Source organism: Scardinius erythrophthalmus (genome assembly GCF_964197995.2).
Source record: "Scardinius erythrophthalmus genome assembly, chromosome: 12".
Taxonomy (NCBI): domain Eukaryota; kingdom Metazoa; phylum Chordata; class Actinopteri; order Cypriniformes; family Leuciscidae; genus Scardinius; species Scardinius erythrophthalmus.
Window position 1 is genome coordinate 9865126 of NC_138232.1, and position 6539 is coordinate 9871664.

A 6539-nucleotide genomic window follows, 5' to 3' on the forward strand; every position below is an offset into this window, starting at 1 on the left:
CCTCTTTCTCATAGAGGATCACAGACTCCTCTGTTTGACGACCGGAACAAGCTGAAGATAAAATCTACACTATGTCATGGTAAATGGATGCTCTGCACTCTGTTCTGCAAAAATGCAGTTCGTTGCAGTTTTTTTTCTCTTTACATTGACTAGTTTTCCAGTGTTTTCAATGTTGGTGTCACCTTGTCGACTCCATTGTTTGTTAATATTATAATTCTTTTGTACTAATTGACCCAATTTATATATATTTTTTCTAAACTGATGATAAAAAGTAGAACAGAACACACGTGTAACATAACCTTCTTTTTTTTTTCTTGCACAGCAGACCAGGAAACCAAGGAACCTCAACTACTCTGCTAAATGTGTCAGACCTTACCTGTTTTCAGTAAATCTAAAGAATAGTTTTTTCCTATGCAAAACATCTCTGAGTCATTAGAATATAGAGAGCACCTTCACAAATTACAACTGAGTGTGTAATTTCATTTGATTGCCTCATCAAGATCAATAAATAAATGTATACCAGACCTGATGTTTTCAAGAATCAAGTGAAAACTAGAGATGCTAACATTTAGAAAATAACATTTAGAAAAAAAGAAGTGACAACAGAGTTATCTTGAAAACATTTTGTAAACTTGAAAACTGAATTAATGCCATTAGATAGCCTAAGTCTAGGTTGTCTGAATTTGGCATGTTAGAAATATTAAATGGCTGTCCACAGAGATAATAATAATTCAATAATTCATTTTACAGTATGTTCCCTATCTATTCTATCATGAGAACATTTATATGTTAGAACATTGAAAATTGTATGAATGTGGCACACAGGACAGAGATTAGCAACCTGCAAGATGAAAGTAATTGCAGTAGATTTTACTTCTGTTTCAGAGAGAAATAGAATAGGAAGTATCTAGTTCCAGAGAATGTTCCACAGAGAGAAGTGAAAAGTGAAAAAAAAATATATATATATATTTTGAAGCAGTTGTTATATGGTTAGAAATTGATAATTAAAAGGATGGTAAATCTGCAAAAAAAAAAAAAAAAAAAAAAAGTATAGTAGCAATGGCAAATCTTCAGAAATGGCTTTTAATTTTTAGTTTTAATTTAAAGCATTTTTATGTGTCAGGTTTTATTTTATTTGTTTTAATTCAACAGATGAATAATGGCTATTTTTAAATATATATTTGCATATAAAGAGGGCTCTAACTTAAGGATTTTGACATTATTAACACAAGAAACACGAAACATACTGTACTATAATAATCCTACAGTTTTTTTTTCCACCGTTAGTAATAGAAAGTGGGGGAGGTTCCTGTTGATAGGTTAAATGTCACCTTGTCTGAGGTTTCAGTCCATTTCTTCTTGTTTGAGGGTTACACACAGTTCCAACAATATACTACGGTGTTTCTGCTGTTATGTTATTCTACATGAAAGTCCTCTCAACTCTCCTGTGTTTGCTTTTACTTCAACAAAATGCAAGCGCTAAAGATTGCCCTGCAGGTATGTATGATTATGGTTGAGTACCGGGATTTGGGATCCACTGGTGTGTCTAAATTGATATTTGTCACATGAAATGCCTCATAAATGATGTCTGTTAATTGTAGGTAAGAGGCTTGATTACAATACACAGAAGTGTGAGGACTGTCAAAAAAATCACTACAACCCCATAAGTGGACGAAATATTCACTGTAAACACTGCAGTGTATGTGGAAAAGGTAAGTTCCAGGCACCTAGATTCAGTAACTGAGAATTTTACTGTATAATGTATGTAATGCTATAAGATACTGTGGTGTTTAACTAACACTATATTGAATATATGGAAATGAAGGCAAAGACAGAGAAAAAGCCAGTCCAGTATTTAGATTTTCAACATATTGTTTTTCCCCTCAGGTAGTATGGTTGTCGATAAATGCACATTTACAACAGACATTCGCTGCAAATGTAAGAAAGGTTTTAAACCCATTGATCGTCACGAACAGAATTGCATATGTGAAAAAGGTTCTGAAGTGGATGAAAGAGGTAAACATTAAATCCTACCTTACTGAATCACATCAACTGACTAAAGTGAATCTTATTAAAATTGGAATATATGTCTCTCTTCTAGGAGAGACTTGCAGTGAATGTCGCCAAGGCTACTTCTCAGACGAAGATGACTCAACTTGTCAAAAATGGAGAGAGTAAGTTTTTATGATAAAAAAGGAAATTAATGTCAAAAGATATATGGTTTGATAGCCTCATGCAAAAAAACCCAGTGCTGTTGTCAAGGGAAGACAACCGAGAACGATGTTCCCGAGCTCACAGATGCGAAGGAGACCCTACTCTATGTATGAGGGGGAGCTAAAGCATAAAAATTCTTCAGTAAAAAAAGTTGAATGAATTTCATTGATGACCCTAAAGCATATAAATCACCTCAGCAGCTTAATTTCAATGTATGATCACCGCCCTCTTGTGCATTTTTGATGATTCAGAAGTACAATTTCAAAAGGGAAAGCTCACCCATCATTTACTCACCCTCACGTCATTCCAAACCTGTATGACTCTTTCTTTCTATGGAACATAAAAGAAGATAGTTTGAAGAAGGTTAATTCTTTTCTATAAAAGTAAACTTTCATTGCATGGGCAAGAAAAATACTATTCATCAAAATGACACTTTGTGTTTTGAAGGAGAAAAGGAAGTCGTAGCTACAGGTTTGTTATGATATCAGCATGAGTAAATGATGACAGAATTTCATCAGAATGTTTTTTTTCTTTATGCCACATTTTTTCATCTGTAGATGCAAAAGTGGGATTGAGTTACCAGGCAACAGAACTTCTGATGCCGTCTGCAAAAATGCAGCAGAAGAGGTGAAAGAGACTACCAAAGTGTATAAAACCTCACTGAAGACAACCTCACTGAAGACAACCTCACCGAAGACAACCTCACTGAAGACAACCACACTGAAGACAACCACCATCTCTTCTGCAGCCCCTTCAAGAACTACGGCCTCCTCTCCCACCAAAGACCGCTTCTACAGCTTATGTACTCTTTCTTCATTGCTTCCACCCCAGATTTATTAATCAATTACAATTGAAATCCTTCTTGCTAAGCATGAATTCATATTTTATTCCAGGGCTGGTCATGCTATGCGCTGGCATTCTTCTTCTGTCTGGACTCCTGTACTACAAGTGTAAAGACACCTTCTGCATTTTTAACCACAAGAAAGTGGATTTTCGAAAAGGTGGAGTACCCCTAGATGACAATATGACCATGTTTGTGTGTGTGTGTGTGTGGATACTCTCTATTCATCCTTCTTACATTTATTCTCTTTAGACAGTGTATGCAGAAAGCCTGTTGAAGAATCTGGGGAAAAGTGCCTGTCCTTACTTGTCTAATGCAATTTTCATTGGCCTCAATGTTTCTTTTTGTGGAATATTTTGAAGGCAAGTAATAGTTGTTATATAACTAGTTTATTGCTTATTGTTTTTAATTGCTATTAACTGCGATTAACTACATACAATTTCAACTTAAGGTAATACTTTATTTGGTAACAATTTATTTTAAGGTGACATGTAGCCTACTTACTATAGTCATAACAGTAAATTATGCATAATTACAAGTAACTAACCTAGACCAACCCTAACCGTAACTTTGTAGTAAGTACATGTAGCCTAGTTCATGAATATTACTCGGTACTGATTTGAGTGAGTATAATGTAACTATGTCACCTTAAAATAAAGAGTAACCCTTTATTTTAAGGCTCGTTTCCACCGAGGGGTACATTACAGTAAGATTTGGGATGGTAACCCTGATACCGCCAACAAACGCAAGCCGGATCAGGGTATAGACCTACTGTATCGAATACTGTTCTGTACCGCTCGGTGGAAACAAGCCTTTAAAGTACCGGACTACTGTGCTAGCCAGGTACCCCAACGGAAGGGTCCCAAAAAAGTGATACGGTACGGTTCGGTATTTTGGTACTATTCACAACTTCTGACAATCGAAAGGGAAATAATTATGTTGCATACCGTGCTGTGCTGTGCTGTCCCGTACCGCTCAGTGGAAATGAGCCAATACAGTGTCACTGTTACACATCTTAATTGTTCTTACTATAGTAATAACAGTAAATTATGCATAATTACAAATTTAATCAACTAACCCTAATCCAAACCCAAATCCTAATTACATAGTAAGTACATGTTGTTAACTAGTATTACTCAGTATAATTACACTGTAACGAGGGCACCTTAAAACAAAGTGTGCATAATAACACCACCTAAACACCACCTAAAAACATAAAAATAATCAGTGCTTAGCTGTAATTGTATTACATTTTAGATTTTTTTTTAATCATTTTTTAATGGCTTCAGTAGATGTTGTGAGAATGATGTAAATACAGTCAATCAGAAAACTATCTTATGTTAGAGGTTGTTTAGCACCGTTTACACCTGTTTCGTACCCTGGTAATCCAGAGTTCTCGTGAGAGCACAAGTTGAATTTGCTCAGCGAGTTACTCTGGTGTCGAGTAATGATGCTCATTAAATATGCCCCTCTATCTGAGCTGCACCAATCACATCGGGTTATCTGATATAGGCGGGCCAGAGGCGAGATGACGACAGCGCTGCGACGTCAAAGTCATTAGTAAACAAAGCAATATGGCTATGGATGAACACCATTTGTTTGAAACGGCTTTGGCCGCTACAATGAAAAATTTAGACTTTTTCTCTAAAAGAGGAACAGAAGACGGCGCTCGAATCGTTCCTTTGCAAGAAGGGCGTTTTTGCTTTTTTGCCGACCGGATACGGTAAGAGTCTAATCTACCAGCAGAGAATGTCTAATAAGGGGAGAACTTCCACTCTCAGTAGACTTCCGGCTTCTGAACTGGTTGCAGTTCCACTCTGGTTCCATATGAGGGCGCTCACAGTACGAGTGCAGAATGAATGGAGGTCAATGGCGCTATACCCCTCAAAATCCACTTTTCTCAGGATATAATTTTTTGTCTAGTAATCTGAATGTTGTATTCGAATGGAGATGCAAAGAAATTACACATTGCTGGGTGTTAGATTTTTTAGAGTCACTTATTTGCTTTAAAAAAACTTTTAAAATGTCAATGACGTCATACACATCGTACGACCAGAGATACTGCTTTCTGGCAAACCTTCAGTCACTTTGGTGCGTTCGCGCTCTGCACTTTCTTTTCTCTCGAGGCATCGACAACACAGCTGACACAGGTAAAAACACTTTTAAAAGACCACGCCGAAAATACACACACACACACGTTGCCATCAAGCGGTATCTCTGGTCGTAATCAGTCATTCACTGACCAATCAGCGTTCATTAGCAGAATGCTAGCGTGTTATGGGCAACAACAACCTCAACCTGTAAGAAACCGAAAGGACATAAGTACTCGTTCATTCAACTTTCGACCTAAAACCCATGTTGAACTTGCAAAACCTACAATCAAATCTGAGATTTCTCAACAGCAATCGGGTGAAAGAGACAAATTTAGCCGTCTAGCTCCATAGACTCCCATTCATTCTGCACTCATTTGTGATCGCCCCCAGTGGAACTCTGGTGGAACTACAACCAAAATTCGGTACAATAGGACTTAATAGGGAGTGGCCAGGCTCTCCGTAGACGGGCTCTGCTACCAGTTTGCTCCGCTGGTAGCTAAGCGATAACTTGTTGTGATTTGTCGTAATGTTATCCAATTGCGTGCAGTGAGATTTTCAAATGCATGCTTGGTGCCGCCCTTCGAGCTTGCCGATTTTCATTAGTCGACGCCAGACCTAGCCTGGCAAGCCAGACCTACATCAAGATGTTAGGTCTGGCAACTCACCATTGGCACGGCTCAATCCGAGGGCCGGAATAATCGGTTGTCTTTCAAATTCCCTCTGCACGCAATAGGATAGCTCTACAACCAACCAGAGCGTTTTCCCACCAGCGGAGCTAGTAGATTAAACTTTTGCCGTATCTGGTCAGCAAAACTACGAACACATCTTTTTTAAGAATGACTTAAGTGCCGTTCTTTGTTCTTTTCTCAAAGAAAAGCTTAACTCCAAGTCCTCCAGAGTCGCAGCCAAAGCCGATCTGAAAGACCGCTGTTCGCCAGCAGCAGCCGCCATTCTTTGTTTTCAAGTAGCAGGGAATTCACACGGAACTGTCACAACTCTGTCGTCATTATGTTAAGCCCGCCCACCGACTCTGTACACGATTTGATTGGCCTGACTAGAGTTTGGTTTTTCCAAACCGTCGAAAGTCAACGGAGAGTTGCTAGACTACACTGGCTACAAAATAAATTTTGCTGCCGGTAGGGTGCGTCTATATTTCTAGGCTACGCCAGACCATTAATCTTTTAGATTTAGGTCTGGATTTCCAGGCTACCTGTTTCGGGCAACAGGTTTGAAATGGGACTATGTTAAATACGGATGTATTTGGGGTCCAAAATAAAAGTTAGATTCACCATATGTGAAAGTGTTCAAAGTCACTTTCGTTCTCATTGCACTTGTAGTGTAAACACTCATCCATTTGAATTCAGATGGCTAATTTAATTTAAGCCGAGAAT